Source organism: Sus scrofa, chromosome 16 (genome assembly GCF_054392235.1).
Source record: "Sus scrofa isolate SSC_HxYL_T2T_F1_AM1 chromosome 16, Sscrofa_HxYL_maternal_Yorkshire_Landrace_v2.0, whole genome shotgun sequence".
Lineage (NCBI taxonomy): Eukaryota > Metazoa > Chordata > Mammalia > Artiodactyla > Suidae > Sus > Sus scrofa.
This window is the reverse complement of record NC_139398.1, coordinates 60823462-60842442: the sequence shown is the minus strand read 5'-3', so window position 1 is coordinate 60842442 and position 18981 is coordinate 60823462. Positions and strand designations below refer to the sequence as shown.

The 18981-nt window shown below is 40.6% G+C and overlaps 1 protein-coding gene across 1 annotated transcript in view; it reads left to right on the top strand.

The window, feature by feature from the left end:
* ZNF366 (zinc finger protein 366) overlaps window positions 1-18981 on the top strand; it is a 404477-nt gene that overhangs the window by 145966 nt on the left and 239530 nt on the right. The window contains exon 3 of the mRNA XM_085002432.1: window positions 3200-3362. The gene's annotated coding sequence lies outside the window, so the exon portion shown is untranslated. The remainder of the gene's footprint in view (window positions 1-3199; window positions 3363-18981) is intronic.

Sequence of the window (18981 nt, the reverse complement as noted above, 5' to 3'; positions counted from 1 at the left end):
GTCATTTTCTGTCAGCCTAGGAATTATGATGATTTAGATTTCATTTCCTGGATGAATGCTGGAGGTGGTTCCTTAGTATAGCAACAGAGTCTTGGATACCTCTAGGGTTTCATTGGGGAAAAAAATGGTATTTGGTCATATTTGGACTATAACCTTTAATACCTAAAAATATGCTGGGAAATTTGGACCAAATTTTCTAAAACAGTGTATATTTCTCTCTCATATATCCACCTTTGGAAAGGTGAGGTAAAATGTCACATTGGGTAGATCAGAGATTCATTTGGAAGGTTTATGAGATGATATGGTCTAGGCAATGAAAGAATTAAGTATTCGATGACACCCAGAGAAACATCAAAGAGAATCAGACTAGAGATCTCAGAATACCAAATAGATCTTCAAACCTATCAGTTTCCTTCAAGCTCTAAAATGCAAGGATCATATGCCTTGACAAATATTAATAATGGCATCTAAAACTATTTCTGCCTGAATTCTCCTGACCTGAAAGTTGGATTGGGCATGGGCAGAATATGCAAGACATAAGTGGAAGTGCTTAAACAAAAAAGTGCCCAGAAACCTCAATATATTTAGAATAATACTTTGCTCATTTGGAAATTAATGAAGTGTGGACAATTGTATCATCAAGTCTTTAAGAAGTCTTTAGAGAAAACAATGCTGAGTAATGGCTATTTTAAATTGCAAAGATAGAAGCCAGAACATTTAACCTATAAATCCCAAGAAAACTAAAAAAGACACCAAAAGCTAATTGGTAATGAATGAATTCATTCAAGATACAAACACTATTCTAGAAGTTGGTTATGAATCCTTCAAATTGGTGACATCAAGAGACAAGTAGATTATGGCATTCTGGATATTTTGCTTCCTTTTTTACTTGTCTTCATTATTTTATTTAGTTTGGTGTATTTATTATTTCCAGTCTTAGAGGATTTTTTTTCTCAATTCTTTGTAACTTTTAATGAAACTAATCCATCAGCTTATAATTCAATTTGGGAAATAAATAGACAATAAAATATTTTTGACATTTTTAATAACAATATTTTTTAAGGGGTGGGAGAGGGAGTAGCAATAAACAAAGGAAAGAAATTATATGTTGCTAGTCCTAAAATATCCTTTCAGAGTTTACCGTGCATCTCTTTATATTTAAAATTTTGAATTTTCTTTGTTTTCAAAAGCTAATTGACAATGGAAATTTCTCTTAAGCATTTCCAAATGCATTTCTGCCCCATAATTAAATCAACTGCTAATGTTATGTTCCACTACATAAATCAAATTTGTTCCTATTTCAGGAACCTTGCAAAGTGTCTATAAAGCAATAATTGGAAAGAAAATGCTAGCCAAATTCTTGTTAGCAAAATAAAATCTGGTGAAAATCAAGTTGTTTAGATAATCCCAAAGAACTGGGAGCCAGTGCTTTATCCACAAAGACATCAGAATTAAATGGAACAGTTCAGGCCTCTAATATGTCCAAATGCTTTGTCCATCTTTGACTTTGCATGACTTCTGGATAAAGTGGACAACCAGCATGTTCTATCCTAAGGATTGTTGTCTCTCAGCACCCGTAGGGTATTGGTTCCAGGATCCCCTACAGATACTAAAATTCACTGACACTCAACTCCCTTATATAAAATGGTATATGGGGACTTCTCTGGTGGTCTAGTGGTTAGGATTTGGTGCTTTCACCACCATGGCCCGGGTTCACTCCCTGGTCTAGGAACTGAGATCCCACATCAAGCTGCCTGGTCTGGGAATTGAGATCCTACATCAAACCACTGCATAGTGTAGGAGGGTCAGCCCTCCATATCCATGGATGTGGAATCTATGGATACGGAGGGCTTGACAATACAGCCATTCTCTGCAGTTTTGTGATGCTCATTAAAAAAGACCTGATAATTATGACCAGAAGGGAGAAGCAAAAACTTTTAAGCTCTCAGGTTTTAAAGAGTTGCATTTAGAAGTGTTATAATGGGTGTCATTTTCAAAGAGGACCCGGTCTGGGGCAATTCCTCAGCCCCGTAATAGTTACAGAGCTGCTGCTAATGTGGTCCAGGCCCCCTTCAGCGTGAACTCCAACAGTAAGCTTGTCCTCTGTGATTCGTTTTCACGAATTCTTCTTTTCTAGTAGCTCAGCCTGTAATAGAAAACAAAAACGACCACAACAAAAACGAAAAAAAGAAACTATTTACACACAATTGAAGGTTACACATGTGCTAACCAGAAGAGATTGAAAACAAGCTCATCCCTCCAGTCTGTTGGCTGACTTACCTGAGCTCCTTGGCTATCCTTTTGTGTTTTTTCTGGAAAAATCCTCTTAGCATCTCCATTTAAAAATCTGCCCATCCCCTGTTAATTACTGTGGATGTAATCTTAATCCACACTGTCTCATAAACTAGAAACCTGTGCACCTTGCTACCTCCCTTTCCTACAGCCATTGTGCTGTGGCTCCTGAAAGCTGTCTCTCAAATTCATCCAGGTCCTCTGTCCCTGTTGATGAAGTCTTGGTTCAGGCCAAGCAGTTTTAAGCTAGGTTTGTGCAGTCTTCTACTGAGTCTCTTCTATTTCTTGTTCTCTTCACATGGTCCCTTGTGGGATCTGTGTTTAAGAGCTCTAGTGAGAAGGCATTCAAGACTGTCACTACTCTCTAGCTTGTCTCAGAGCTCTACCATTTACCTCTTTGTACAGGCCTCAAAGCATGAAGGTTTGGGGAGGAATTTGGGCTTTGGAGGCAGATCAGTGTTCTAATTATGACTCAGCCTCTTATTTATTGATTAAACATGGGCCAGTTAATAACTCTATATTTCATGCAGTTTGTCAGCACTGAGGGGTAGGATGGGATGAGACGGAGGATCAATAATGAACAAAATAGGTCCCTGCCCCCATGGAGTGTACGATCTAGTGGGATCACTAAGTATTTAGTGGTAGCATGTTTCTAATAGGCAAATTGTGTCAGAGACCACTCGTTGCCTACCAAATATCCATTCTCCCCATCTCCTAGACGGCAGTGTATTTTGCTGAAAGAACTGAAGTTCCCACGTTCCATTCCTGCCTGAGATGGTCAGTGGGATGTAATTGAAAGTCACTGAGCGGGGTTTCTGGGGAATCTATTTAAAACGGGTCTGACTCGATGGGAAAAGACTTTCATTTGCCATTTTCTCATTCTTCTTTCTTCCTGGTTACGATACAGATATGACTGGAGTTTGAGCAGCTATCTTGGGCAGTGAAGCAACTTTGAGGATGGAAGGCTTTTTTGCTAAGGAAAGTAGACAACCAGGTTACTGATGCCTATGGAGGCTCCATGTCAGCCTTGGATTGCCTGTCTTAGGACATCTGTGGGAGAGAAAAATACCGTAAGTCTCTATCTCACTCAAATTTCCTTGAGTTTTCCATTTGTGTAATTGAAGCCAAGCCTAAATTATACACAATGTAACTATATATAGTCACTACTTAAATGCTAGATTTGGAAATCAGGAAACAAAATCATTTGTTACTTAAAGGATAAGTAACAAATCATTTATAATCTTGATAACCATCTCTTCTATTATCATTTAAATAATCACAGTGATGATGATAATATCCTCAAGTTACCTAAAAATTGAGGACAGACTTACAATAATGCTTTTCATTCTTGCTTCATGGTCTTTGTTTTCTCTGTGTAAATTCAGTGTTTTTATATTTTTTTCAATTTCTGATACGGCCCAGGAATGCCAGATATTTAACATACATGCCACCACTGGCCAATCCTGTATCCATGCCAGACATTAATAATCGATGGTGCTATTTTCTTTCTCTCAGGCTCTTTCTCATAAACCTTTTTAACATAGTACCAGACAGCTCCTGGATCAGAATTGGCAGGAGACATACATTTATTTTAAACCACTTTCAGTAACTTTGGAAATGTTGGGCAGGGTTGAATATGGCAAGTTAATTTTTTTCTTCAGATAGAAATATTGAGGAGCTTTCTTGAGTATCATAAACTAAATAAACTTCCAGTTCACTGAGTGAGCACTGATTTTCTGTCTTCAGTTTTAGGGAAAGGGAAATAGGTGGGGGGGATGCATATTTTGCCTACAGTAGCTCAATATCCAGTATAAACTAGTGAACTTTAGGGAATAGGCCACATTTATTTGGGTACCCACTGTTTTCAAAGCTTTAAATAACGAGGATGTTGAGAGAGATTATAATTATCTCTTTTCTTCATGGATTTATAATCTGAGATATAGGATAAATATAAAATTTAAATATGTAGATATTAACAGTAACAGCTAAATGTGTGCCGCAGGTCTTTAGGGAAGATTAACAAACTTCTAAATGCTACCTCTGTTATAGTCATTGAAATGAGAATACCTCATGAGGACTTCTATGTGATGGGCCCCATGTACTATGGTTTTTGTATAGATAGTGGGGGCTGCATGGTTCATCCACAGTCCTCCTTCCCCAGGACCTCCCTCTAGATGAACAAAGGTAGATTCACAGTGCCACGGGCCCTACATGACTTTTGGGGCCTCTCCCATTCCATGGTTGGTTTAACCCATTGATTGACCTGATCCAACCTGAGCCAATGAAATTCTCTCTCTCTCTGGAATTTGCATTGGGAATGAAGAGGCCAGGGACTGTAACCACTGAAACTGAGCCACATATCCACGTGTTCCAGAAAGAATGGGCAGCATTGCTGCTACTGGGATCCTGAAGTGATACTAGTTCCTGCTCCCTAAGCAGTTTACCAAGCTTGAAACCATTGAGAACTGTGGGGAGGTCTGTATGTGGTTATGAGCATTTTAACCCATTCTTTCTTCCCTTCTTCCTTGAACACTGAGGTACCCCAGTATTTCAGTAATCACTCTACTTTTCTTTCTCTCTTTTTCCTCTTCCCTCCTTCCTTTAGAATCAGATTTGTGGAGTTCCCACTGTGGCACAGTGGATTAATGATCTGGCTTGTCTCTGTGGAGGTGCTGGTTCTATCCTCAGCCTGGCATAGTGGTTAAAGGATCTGATGTCGCTGCAGCTGTGGTATAGGTCACAGCTCCAGCTCAGATTTGATCCCTGGCCCAGGAACTTCCATATGCCATGTATGTGGCCAAAAAAGAAAGAATGAAAAGAAAAAAACAAAAAGAGTCAGATTTGCAATGAAAGAACTTTTACTGCTTTTACTAATATAGATGTGTTATTTTCTTTCATTCTCACTGCAGTGCTAGGAGGAGGTAGTGTATCCTCCATGGTTAAATAAGGACATTAGGACTTAGTGAGATTATAGAATTTGACCGCAAATCACCCAGCTATTAGGTGACATAGCTAGGCCTATGTGCTTCTTGAGACAGGACTTTAAGAAAATGTTTGGTCTTACAGGTGGTAAAACAGCATTTTTCATTATCTGTAGTCCAGAAGATCAATAGATTACCTTCAGATAACCATGGTTCTGGATGCAGCATTATTGGAGCTCAGGAAAAACAACTCTTTGAAGTGTGGGCTTGCTTCACCTTTTCTTTTGACCTCACTGTCATTGGCACTTTTGCTTCAAATACATTAAAACTCATGTGAAATATGACAGTACGTAGATTTTGTTGTATTTGATATAGCGGGTGATGTATTTGTGCTGTACTTGATAGAGCAGATAAAGATAATAGCAACACCAATAATCTCTTCCTATAATTTTCTTGACTATCCCCTAGCCATGTACCTTTCTTTCTTAAAATGTAGCTCAAGATTCACTTTTAGGAAGGCTTTCTTAATTGATTTTATCCCATGCTTTACTTTTTTTCTTTTCTTTTTCTTCAGAGCCACACATGCAGCATATGGAGATTCGTTTCCAGGCCAGGGGTGAAATCAGAGCTGCAGCTGCCAGCCTATACCACAGCCACAGCAATACCAGATCCAAGCCTCATCTGTGACCTACACCGCAGCTTGTGGCAATGCCGAAGCCTTAACCCAATGAGGGAGGCCAGGGATCAAACCCATATCCTCATGGATACTAGCTGGGTTCATAACCCTTAGCCACAACAGAAACTCCATGCTTTTAAAATTTTTAGCAGAGGTTGGAATTGAATGGGCAAAAAGGATGCTCATGCTCAAATCCTGATACATTGTACCCTGGGTATCTTTCCTTTTTTTGGAGCGGGGCATATCCTCCTTTACCCCTGGAGGATTTCTTTCTCTACCTGCTCTTTGGCCAGGAGGCTGGCCTGCTTGGACCACATAAGGGGGCTTCATTTTATCTTGGCCAATGAGAGAGGGAGACCAGTAGATTAAGGAGATGAAGGAGATGGAGATTGGGGTATTATTCCCTACCTTATCTCTCTGGGGTCACCTCAGGCTGGCTGTTTCTCTGCACTAAAGTTCACTTGTCTCCTACATTTTGCTCCTCCTACCACTTCTCATTTTCAGTTCCAGTTACTGCTCCTTTCCCTCTCTCCTGAGCTCTAGGAGTGGTAGCAGTTTCATCGTCCCTTGTATGGCAGTTCTGCATTATCCCTTATGATTTCCTGTGTCCTGCCTGCTTCCATAAATAGTCCCTCTTTAGATCATTTTCATGAAGTATACTTCTGTTTCCTGCTGGGCTCCTGAGTGATGCTGATCCTAAGTGCTTCTCGTAACTAGTCCTTCTTGTGCCCTCTTTTCGTGCATTTTCATTGACCCACAAGACAGTTGTTCTATGGTCAGTACTTTCTGATACAGTCCAGTCATTCAAAATTAACCATGAAACCTGTTATTCAACAGTCAGTAGATATATATTGTTTTAGGCCAACCAGGAATCATAAGTTCATATTTAGAGAGAAGACAAGATTGATTGTGAGTCTGATTAGCAGAAATCATTCATTATACTCCCTTCCCACTCCTGCCCTTTTAATGGTATCACTGTATATTTTCAGGGGATAACCACATGCCCCTGCATAGAAAAAGCAGAGGGAGAGTTCCTACTTTGGTGCAGTGGGTTAAGAATCCAACTGCAGAAGTTCCTGTCATGGCACAGTGGAAATGAATCTGACTAGGAACCATGAGGTTATGGGTTCAATCCCTGGCCTTGCTCAGTGGGTTAAGAATCCAGCGTTGCCATGAGCTGTGGTATAGGTCACAGACATGGCTTGGATCCTGCACTGCTGTGGCTGTGGTATAGGCTGGCAGCTACAGCTATTATTTGACCCCTAGCCTGGGAACCTCCATATGCCATGGGTGCAGCCCTAAAAAGCAAAAAAAAAAAAAAAAAAAAAAAGGATCCAATTGCAACAGCTTGGTTCCCTTCGGAGGCACAGGTTCGATCCCCAGCCTGGCTGAGTGAGTTAAAAGATCTGGCATTGAGCTGTGGCTCCAATTCAATCTCTGGCCCAGGAATTTCCATATGCTACGGGAGCAGCCATAAAAGTAAGAGAGAGAGAGGAAGGAAGAGAGTGTGAAAGAAAGAAAGGTAGGAAGGGAGGGGTGGGGAAGGAGGAACAAAGGAGAAGAAAAACCAGAGGGACTGTGGATGTGGATGCTTTTTGGATAAGCACTTACTGGGTTTGCTCTGAAAATTCCATTTAATTTGAATTCCCAGGCTACCTGGAAAAATATGAACAACCCTCAAATTTGAGGGCAAAATAAGACTTCCATCCCAGAGTTCTCTCTAAATCATGTGTCACAATTTGTACCTAACATTTTTATAATCAAATGACCTTAATTGTTAGAGTCTAGCATGGCTTTTTTTTTTCTTTCAGTTTTTTTTCATACGTGGCAACCTACACTTAAAAATGTGTGGAGTTCCCATTGTGGCTCGGTGGGTTAAGAACCCGACATGGCATCCATGAGGATGGGGGTTAGATTCCTGGCCTCGCTCAGTGGCTTAAGGATCTGGTGTTGCTGCAAGGTGCAGTGTAGGTTGCAGATGTGGCTCAGATCCACTGTTGCCATGGCTGTAGCATAGGCTGGCAGCCGCAGCTCCAATTGAGTCTACCCGCTGGCCTGGGAGCTTCCATATGCCACAGGTGTGGTCGTAGAAATAAAAAAAATGTGGAGACTCAGAAGGTCAGACAACATCATCCAATAGTCATTTCCTGTGCATAATGACTGTCTTTGAATTCACTTGCATTGCCCACAGTGGGGATGATTTGATTGTCTGTGAACATTAGATCCTGAGAAATGCTATTGTCTATGGGACTTGCTTGTGATGATTTTACTATGATTTAGGATATAGCTAGCTTTATGCAGACAGTCAGATTTTGTAACTGAATAGTTTACTTTCTCTGTTTGGGTGGGGAGCGGGATTCATGGCATAATAAGCTGATTGAACCATGAACACAAATGCTCCGAAATTTAGGGTAGAGAATTTTCACTATCAGTGAAATTGTTGTTGTTTTGCTCACAGGGGATGGAAGGTACACTGGATTATACTGCAGATACTGCCTGGCCTGAGAACATGGGGCCTCAAGGGAGTCAGACAGAGCTTTATTTTTTCCTGGCTAAAGTTCTTGAGTACGCAGTAGAATTTCCCCTTAATTTATTATGCAACATCAGTTTCTCTGTCTGCTATTTCTTCTGCCAAATCACCTGTTCTTTGTACGACTTCGTCTCAAAATGCTGTTCCCAGGTCCAAAATCATACATCATGTGGATCAATATTCACAAATAGCCACGTTCCATCCTTCTCAGTATTGGGTTCTACCTCTGAAGTCCTTACTATAATGGTTATTCTCAACAATGAAAGAAAAAGAAATGGAGATTTTAGAGATTCTACTGGCTCAGGATTGAGAAAAAGGAAGATGTGTGGCAGGTCAGGCTTCCATGAAGCAGACTCTGTGATAGAGATTGGGGTGCTGTATATTTATAGGGGAGTGATGGAAGCAGGATCAGGCATAGGGATAAGCTGGGCTGTGGTACAGCCACAACACAACAGATGCTGCAGCCAACCGTGTGATGGGGTTCTGTAGCTGGGCTGGCCTTGCAGAGTTGTCTCCAGTTGGGGCAAAGTACTGTTTGTACTGATGAGAAATGCTATTCCCCAGGCTGCCCCAGAGAATTGGGCGTGGCCTTGGGTTAGGCAGCTGTCTTCGGTTTAGGCAGTCACTAGCATGATGAGAGCTCAGAGCGAGCTGGCAACACCTAACAATCAACACTGCCGGCAGCTGTGGGAATGAGTGATTCCATCCTGAAGGGGGTGAGCAGCATGACTGCTGGGAGCTGATCCCATTTGTTCCCCTTGGTTAAGTCCTCCCCTCTCTGCCTACTTGCTCTGGTACTTAGCTAAGAATGTGACCAAGTAGGCCAATGACAGATGAGTGGATTAAGCAGTGGTGTATATACACAATGGAATACTATTCAGCCATAAAAAGAATGAAATAATGCTATTTGCAGCAACATGGATGGAACTAGAGACTCTCATACTAAGTGAAGTAAGTCAGAAAGAAAAAGACAAATACCATATGCTAGCACTTATATCTGGAATCTAATATACGGCACAAATGAACCTTTCCACAGAAAAGAAACTCATGAACTTGGGGAAAAGACTTGCAGTTGCTAAGGGAGATGGGGAGGGAGTGGGATGGACTCCGGAATCTGGGGTTGATAGCTGCAAACTATTGCCTTTGAAATGGGTAAACCATGAGATCCTGCTGTATAGCACTGGGAACTATATCTAGTCACTTATGATGGAAAATGATGGAGGATAATGTGAGAAAAAGAATGTATATGTGTATGTGTGACTGGGTCACTTTTCTCAGTAGAAAATTGACAGAGCACTGTAAACCAGCTATAATGGAAAAAATAAAAGTCATTTAAAAAGAATAAAAAAAGAATGTGACCAAGCAGGGAGCTATTGGATTTGAAAACATTCTTTTTCTTTTTAAATTATGCAAGAATTTTCTAAGATGACCACTTTAAAGTGCAGATGAGCTTTGTGCGTTCAAAATATAACTTGATTTACCAAATACATTTTCCTGGGGCGAATGTACCCAGGGATACCCCCATGACATAAGGTGGAATGCACGGGGATAGGGACAAGGATTGTGCACATTTCACAGAGATCTTCTCCAGGGGATGTTAGCTTAAAGTGAGGTAAAAGCTTACCTTTCTCCAGAGGTAGCTCAAGGTCTGGCCCTTGGCAAGTTACTGCTTTTGGATTGGTAAACTTGAAAACTCACTTTTTTGGCTTTAAGTATTTTTGAAACATCTCACATTTCTTTCTTTTCTTCCTTCCTTCCTTCCTTCCTTCCTTCCTTCCTTCCTTCCTTCCTTCCTCCCTTCTTTCTTATTATTAGGGCTGCACCAGCAGCATATGGAAGTTCCTGGGCTAGGCATCAAATCAACCAGAGCTGCAGTTGCCAGCCTACGCCACAGACACAGCAACACAAGATCCAAGCCACATCTATGATCTTTGCTAGAGCTTGCAGCAATGCTGGACGCTTAACCTACTGATCGAGGCCAGGGATAGAACCCGAACCCTCATGGAGACTCTGTCAGGTTTTTAACCCACTGAGCCACAATGGGAACTCCTCACTTCTCTACTATGGGAAGTAAAGCCACAGAGGGTCCTTCCCTTCAGAGGCATCCTGGAGGATATTACGGAAACATGGCTGTGGAGTCAGAAACCTGGTTCTCTTATCTGGCTCTCCTGTCTATTAGCTCTGTGACACCAAAGCAAATCCCTTATCATCTCTAGGTCCCTATTTCCTCAACTTACAAGATGAGTTGTGGTAAAGATTGGATTAATAGACATGAAAAGGCTTTGTAACTTGTAACATACAGTTCAGATGTCTTATTATACTTTTTAGAGCTGGAAGAGAGCGGGGTAATCATCTTGGCAAGTTCTTCAATGGCCAGATGATCCATAGAGTCCCAGGGAGGTCAGAGGACTTGCCTAAGACTGCACATCTGGTTTGTGACAGACCTGGAGCCAGCCCCCAGCCCTCTCATCTCTCAGGCCAGTGCTTTTCCGTGACACAAGTCTGCCTCCGACCTCTTGCTGCAGCATTGAGACACTGCGTGTGGTACTCACTCTCATAGAACTGTCGAGAGGATTTCAGAATGGCATAATGTTTGCCAAAGCTTTGAGTCTGTAAGCTAGAAACAAGATACCTTTCAAATCTGAAGAACCATTATTCAAAATTGTTAGCTTAGTCATTATGCTAAAATCCCCTCGGGCTACAGTAAAGAGGGGAGAAGCTCATCTTGTCTTGATAATAGAATTACCTAGCACGGCACAAGTCAATTTGTGTGTGGGTGGGTGGGTGTGGGTGTGAGTGTCTGTGTAACTAGTCAGAGAGAGGGAGGTAGGGAGAGAAGAGGAGACAGAAAAGAGTCTCTTTAAAAGCAAATCACCATACCATATATTTTGTATTATTTCCTATCCTCTTTATTTAATAAGTCTAAATTGAGAGTTGTTGTAACTCTCTTGCATCAGTGGATAAGCTCTCAGCATCCTCGAGTGCTGCAGGGCCTGCAGCTTTTCTGCTTTTCTGTAGGTATTCATTTTCAAAATTTCATTACCATCCCACATGTGAGTCATTCACTCCCATGCAATCCATTTAAAATGTCCAGCACACTCTGGGGGGCAGAAGGAGAAAGCTCAGAAAAGGCCAAACCTATTCATTTGGTATGTTGGGGATTTGCCAACTTGAATTGGAAGAGGAGGCCCAGGAGGGTTCCCCCAAGGTAGCCAGCAGAAAAGGTGGCAGCATCTCATTCCCATCTACCTCCCCTCTCTAGGAGAATGCCCTTTTATTTTATGTATGCTTCATGTGTGGGAGTCGGGGGCAATACACTTGGTGAGAGAGAATAGAGATGAGAAAAATTCCTTTAGCAGGATAATAAAAATGTAAGCTGAATATTGTTAAGAAATAATTTCACATGCCATGTATCTGCAATTACCTCTGATCAGGAATCGGAAGACGGATTTTAGTACTGGCCTTGCCATCAGCTGGTCATGTGATCTGGGTCAGGTTTTTTTTTAACCTTCCTGGGACCTCAGCATATTCAGTTTTCAAGTGAGGATAATGAAATTTGCTTTAATTATTGCACAATGAATGTAAAAGTACTTGGGGATGTGAACAGCTTTATACAAACGTGAATTTATTTTATATTAGCTATGAATTATATACCTGATTTCAATATGCTTCTCCTGTATGATAAGCAAGAGGATCTGGCTGGCTCCCTTTGCCTTTGAAAGCACAGAGCAGCATAGCAATATGGACTGCTTTTCCTTATTAAGAAGGAAGTCATCTAAGGGGTAAATCTGACAAATGAGTCTCATGGAAGCTTTCAAGCTATTGCCTTGGGATGTACTAACGTTGGAGTTGGGCATCTGTGGCTGTCATGCTAAGCAAGCCAGGAGATTCCTCACAACAAGGTGTCAGGAGAAGGTGCCACACTGTGGCCCTTTGGCATCACTCATTTCCAGTTATGCTTAGAAAAGCTAATCAATTTTCATCATCCCTTAGGAATGCCAGCTTGAAAAACACAGTGTTAAACTGCCCAAGGGATGCCCATTTTCTGCCTTCTGTCATAGAAGGGTCCATGCTGGTAGGGGCAACTCACACAAATGAGCTACTACCTCAAGGAGCAGGTGGTCAAAAAGGAGAGGATAATAGCCCCCATATCCTTATTAACAGTTTTCTGTGTGTGGCACTTAAAACTAAAGAAAGCATTAGATACTAGCTCTTGGCTGAGTTTAACACTCGGAAATTCAGGCATTAGGTTCCTCTTCTCAGAGACACCATTACGTGAGCACCATGGTGCTCTCTGCACTCAGAATAGATGTCACTCTTTCAGAAGTGGTTCTGTTCTTGTACCTGAATATGTTCTCTGTCCTCAAAATTCTTCTCATGGGGAAGAGTCTTGTTGCCCTATGCATGAAAAACTGCATATGGAGTAAAGACCTTCTGGGGACTGAATACATCAATATACCAGAGTTGAGTTGGGTGTGTTGACATTTGGTGGTTAAGAGGTTCTTTCCTTAAGCTCTTCAGCATCGAGCAGAAGTGGTTCAGTTTTTATGCCGGAGGAAGAAAATGGAACCTGTGACCCAACAAGAGGCACAGGTAACCTAAACTTGGAGAGAAGGGGGAATTCCATGACCTTGGCATAGAGTTAAACCCAAGGAGTAGAAATGCAGATCTTTTCTGATTCACATCATTCTGTTATGCGTGTTCTCTCAGATTCTAGGAACATGGATTTCTTTGAATCTGTCTACTTAATTAGTTCTATAGAGAGAAAATTTCAGACGGATTAGAAGTTGTAGAGAAAGTAAAGCTGAGAGACAGAGACAAAGTGAATATAGGCTTAAGGTAATTGGAGTAAGAGCTTAATGATCCAAGTTAAAATCCTGACTCTGTCATTTATTAGCTCAGAGACCCTGGGAACAATCACCATTATTTGTCTGAGACTTAGGTTTATCTGGAAAAAAAAAAAAGGAGACAACTGTAGCTGCCTTTTCTACTAGCACCCCAACTCTGTCACAGTTGTTGGGATAGGCAGAAAGTTTTTTGCAAAGTATAAAGCACAGTTCTTTCAGGATGGGGCACATCTTGTTTGTGTGTGTGTACATGAATATACGTAAGTGAATATGAGGCTAGCATTTTGTTCATGTGTGGGTTTGAGGTTTTCATTTAAATTTTCTGTTTCATTTGCTAATAGGATAAATTGGATGTAACCATGTCAGGGAAGCAACATTGTCTGTGACAGGGCTGATGCACCAGCCAATCTGTACTCCTCTGTAGACTGTAATCTATAACTGCAAAAATTATGTCTCAGACTTTGTCCTGGGATGGGTGTCACATTAGTCTTCAGAGAGAGATGGATGGGTGTGTAATAAGGCCCCAAGAGCCAAAGGCATGCTGTGAGAGAGGAGGGTCAAAGCCTCACAGGGAACTCAACATTGCTTTTCTATTCCTAGAAAGTCCCATGGTGGTTTAAAATATTTTCCTCCACATCTCCCTGGTCTGACAAAACCTTATCTGATCTTAAAAAATATTTTCAGGAACTTATTTTAATGTTTTGTTTTGATTTGTTTTTGGATGAGAGTCTTAAGGAGAAAAAATCTTTAGTCTTTTCTTTTTAAAGAAGACAGTCTTTACAAAGGGACAGTCTCTAGGTAGAGAAAGATCACTTTGCTCTGCAATGGTCATTATGGAACTAGTCATAGCCTTTGTATGTAAAAAAAAAAAAAAAAATGTTTTCCCTTCCACTGCAAAGATACCAATGGATTCCAACTCCACAGTATTAGGCCAAGTTCACTCAGTGTGACTTTCAAGCACAACAGACCGTTAAAGCATTGATAAGCTTCCTACTGGCATTCCCCTAAAATTGCATCGCTAACCTGGGAAGCTACAGCAGTTGAAATTTAACAACAGACAAGATATAAAGACATGTTGTGTTATCATGAAAAAAGGACTCTCAGATTTTCCTGTGAAGTTCAAGACCAATGAAGACTTTAGAATGCTTCCCAAGAGCAACATTTTTAAGTGAAAGAGAGAAACTTTGTAGCTGAATTTTGTGGCGATTAGTATTGACAGTTTAAATGTATACTTTATATGGTACAACTTATCCAGAGAACTCAATGAACCAAAATACTAAACACTCACCAATTTCTTTGTCCTTATATCTTTAAATTCATTTATTTTTTATTTTTTATTTTATTTTTTTATAGAATAAAATACATACATTTACACATAATTACATTCACACAGATTATTATAACATGGATCTTAAGCAACAGATTAAGTGACTCCCACTGGAGAAGTGGAATGGAAAATATGATGAGAAAAATAGGAAATTTATTCTATACTTTATCCCAATTTTATGGCTTTCATCTTTACTACTTAGTTTTATCTATTACATTTCAATTTTTCTTTAAAAATTAGTATTATATTAAATTGTTATATTATGCAACTAAAATTTATAAAGAAGAAAGACTTATATACCATTAAATATTTTATATAGCATAGTAAAAAGAATAACAACTGGTAAGCATAACAAAAATAATACACCCTCTGAAAATAAGTAAAATATAAAATGCATAATTTGGTTAAAAAACAGTGTAACTATATAAATATGTCCTCACAATTTGTTCCATCTCACTGATTCTTCAATAAAGACATTACACCATTCTAGGTGATGTGATAAACAAGACATTATAGACTTTACATTGTACCATGGGGAGAAATGGTTATTAATAATACAATTGTAGAAGTGTATTATTTAATTGTACAGTGGCATTATTTAATTATAATTATCATAAATTCTTTGATGGAGAGGAAATCAGAATCAGATCTAAGAAGACTTCAGCATTCCAAGAATGATATCAAATGACCCCCTTCATGGTGGATTATGCACTTATTTACTATGAGATATATTTCTTCTCCAGAGATTCCTTGTTTGTGTATCAATTGTAGATTTTTGGTTTGCAGTTATTCTGAAGTTTTGATGTCAGAGTCTATATGTATATGAGATTGTTTTAAGTTGTTGTTCTCTTAATTGCAAGTTCATCTCTGGTTTCCCGCATTTGTACCCACCTCTCCTCATGATTTCTGATTTTGGTGGTATAATTGTGCATGGATGATTTTGTATCTTTACTGTATATATACATTTACTGGTGAGCCTTGTCATTTGTGGAATTTTTGTTTCCTATTGCTGATCTTTTCTTTCCTGCCTAGAGAAGTTCCTTTAGTATTTGTTGTAAGGCTGATTTAGTGTTGCTGAATTCTCTCAGCTTTTGCTTATCTGTGAAGGTTTTGATTTCTCCTTCAAATCTGAATGAGAGACTTGCTGGGTAGAGTAATCTTGGTTGGAGGTTTTTTTTCCTTTCATCGTGTTAAGTATATCATGCCACTCCCTTCTGGCCTGCAGAGTTTCTGCTGAAAAATCTGCCAATAACCTTATTGGGGTTCTCTTGTATGTTATTTGTTTCTTTTCCCTAGCTGCTTTCAAGATTTTCTCTTTGTCTTTGATTTTGGTCAGTTTGATTATTATGTGTCTCAGGGTGTTCCTCCTTGGGTTTATTTTATATGGTACTCGCTGTGCCTCCTGGATTTGAGTGAGTGGTTCCTTTCCCATGTTAGGGAAATTTTCGGCTATTATCTCTTGGACTATTTTTTCTGTCCCCTTCTCTCTCTCTTCTCCTTCTGGCACCCCTATAATACGGATGTTGGTGTGTTTAACATTGTCCCAGAGTTCCCTGAGACTCTCTTCATTTGTTTTCAATCTTTTTTCTCTTTTCTGTTCTGTATCCGTAATTTCTTCTAATCTGTCCTCCACCTCGCTTATTCATTCTTCTGCCTCCTGTATTCTGCTGTTAGCTGCTTCTAGTGAATTTTTTATCTCAGTTATTTTATTCTGCATCTCTTCTTGCTTAAGTTTTATATCTTGTATCTCTTTGCTCATTGTTTCCTGTAAGTTATCCATCTTTGCTTCCAGTTTATTTCCAATGTCTTGCATCATCTTCAGCATCATAAGTATAAAGTCTTTTTCCTGGAGGCTGAGAATCTCCTCCTTGCTTAGCTGATTTTCTGGGGTTGTTCCTTTCTCCCTCATCTGAGTTATAGTTCTCTGTCTTTTCATTTTTATAGGTTTTTGGTGTGGTGACCTTTTTACAGATAATAGAGTTGTAGTCTCTCTTACTTCTGGTGTCTGCCCCCCTTGTGGCTGAAGTTGGTATGGGGAGCTTGCTGTAGGCTTCCTGATGGGAGAGGCTGATGCCTGCCCACTGGTAGGTGGAGCCAGTTCTAATCCCTCTGGTGGGTGGGGCTTAGTCTCTGGATGGGATTAGGGTCTGCTGTGTGCCTGAGGCTCTTTAGGTAGCCTGTTTACTGAGGGGTGGGGCTGTGATCCCACCTGGATTGTTGTTTGCCCTGGGGCTATTCAGCACTGCTGATGGGTGGGGCCATATTTTCCCAAAATGGCCACCTCCAGAGAAAGGCAATTGCTGAATATTCCCGAGAGCTTTGCCTTCAATGTCCTTCCCTCACAATAAGCCACATTCACCCCTGTTTTCCCATGATGTCCTCCAAGAACTGCAGTCAGGTTTGACCTAGGTTCCTGTGGAGTCCTCCCTCTGCCCTGGACCCAGTGCATGTGAAAGTCTGTGTGTGCCTTTTAAGAATGGGTTCTCTGTTTCCCCCAGTCCCGTGGAGCTCCTGTGCACAAGCCCCACTGGCCTTCAATGCCAGATGCTCCAGGGGCTCTTTCTCCCAGTGAGAGATCCCAGCATGTGAGGGTTTAGATGTGGGGCTCAGAACTCTCACTCCTGTAGGTGAGTCTCTGTGAGCCAGTTAGTTTTCAGTCTGTGGAGCTTCCCACCCGGGTGGTATGGGGTTGTTTATATCACGAAATCACCCCTCCTACCTGTGGATGTGGCCTCCTCTTTTTCTTCTGGAGTAGGGTATGGGTTTCTGGTCCATTTGGGTGGAGATTGCTCAGTCTTTAGTTGTGAATTTTGTTGTTTTTAGGGGAGGAGTTGAGCTTCAGTCCTTCTATTCCGCCATCTTAATCTCGTCTCTCTAAATTCATTTAATTCATAGACTTTCTGTGGTTTTCTATCAGCTTTTGGATCTGGAGGGAGGTGGTGGTGAGGGGGGCATTGTGTCACCATTGGATCTGTGTATTAGTTGAGACAGAACTCAGATTCAAAGCCTCCTTCTTTCTGCAAGTCATGTTGAATCTTTTGGTAGAGCAAAGACTAGAGTATTGGCAACAACCTCTACTTTTTAGATCTAAGCTCTTGATTGTCTTTTCAAAAGTATATTTTTCTGTATGGTAGTAAGTTACTTGAGCTTTCACTTGCTTTTTTCTTTTACTTTTACTTTCATGGTAACCAAAGCTCTTGACCCTCATCAATATGCATGAAATAAAGGAGCAAAGGACCAGGAGGTGGTTGGTTTCTCCACATGGTTCTACTGGGTTTTGATTCGTGACTGGAAAAATCACTGACTTCTGGCTAGTTGGAGTTTTTGCATCTTCATTTTTAACTAAGTATTGCTCTCTTGATTCAACCTATAGATGTCTATAGTAAATAAAATCACCATCTGAAATGATAATAGAGTAGGAGATATATACTTTGAAAATATAACCTGTAGCTTTTACAAAGTGTTGTGAATTGTCTGTCAGCATACTTTATAATGTATTGCAATTTTAGTAGGAGAGAAAACTGTTAGGTTGTATTTTGCTGAGAAGGTCTTGCCCCTACCATCTTATAATTGAGAATGTTCAAAATGTTCTCATTTCAGCATTAGTGTACATTGAGTATCACATTCCAAGAATTAAATCAGATGAAGAGCTAAGGCCTTGTTCCAATATTATGAAGAGGCCAGGAGGAAAATGGGACCTGCAAGCCATCTGCACTCATGCTCCCAACAAATCTGCACAAGTTGCCTCTAAAATCGAGATCAGTGGTGGCCACCTTGTTGGGAGGTGAGAGGTACTTTTGACCTTGGGGCATCTCTGAGCATTTGCCTTGGCGCAAATGAAAACTAAAGCACTGTCTGTACTTTTCAATATGCTCAACTTACTCTAAGCCCATGATTGATCACCATGCTACATGAATGTTTTAACTGGTTTTGGCCAACTTTGAGAATGGTGGCTGGTCCTGGTCCAGTGATAACCATTCTAGCTGTAGTTATAAATCTTGGGGAGGTTGTGGAAAAGCCTCTGTCAGAGCCTGGCTACTTGAACTTCTTCTTTGGAGATTGCAGAGACACAGATACCAGTAGCTGAACCTGTCCTGTTCTGAGTAGGGCACCAGCTTTAGACATTCCTCCCAATTTCAGTCTCAAGCTCCATCCTTCTTTCCACTGTTTCCTTTCTTTGTGCCAGTCTGTGTTCCTTCCCCTTGGCAAAACTGCCTTGGTTTTTAAAAAATATAACATTCTGCCGCTGTGAATAAAGCTACTAAGGCATTAGAATTCCAAAACATTTGATTGACGTGGCTGTTGGTATACGCAATATCTCTGTGGAATAAATTCCCTGTCCCCCTTTGGAAATTGGACTCATAGCAGGGTTATGGCACAGAAGTGTG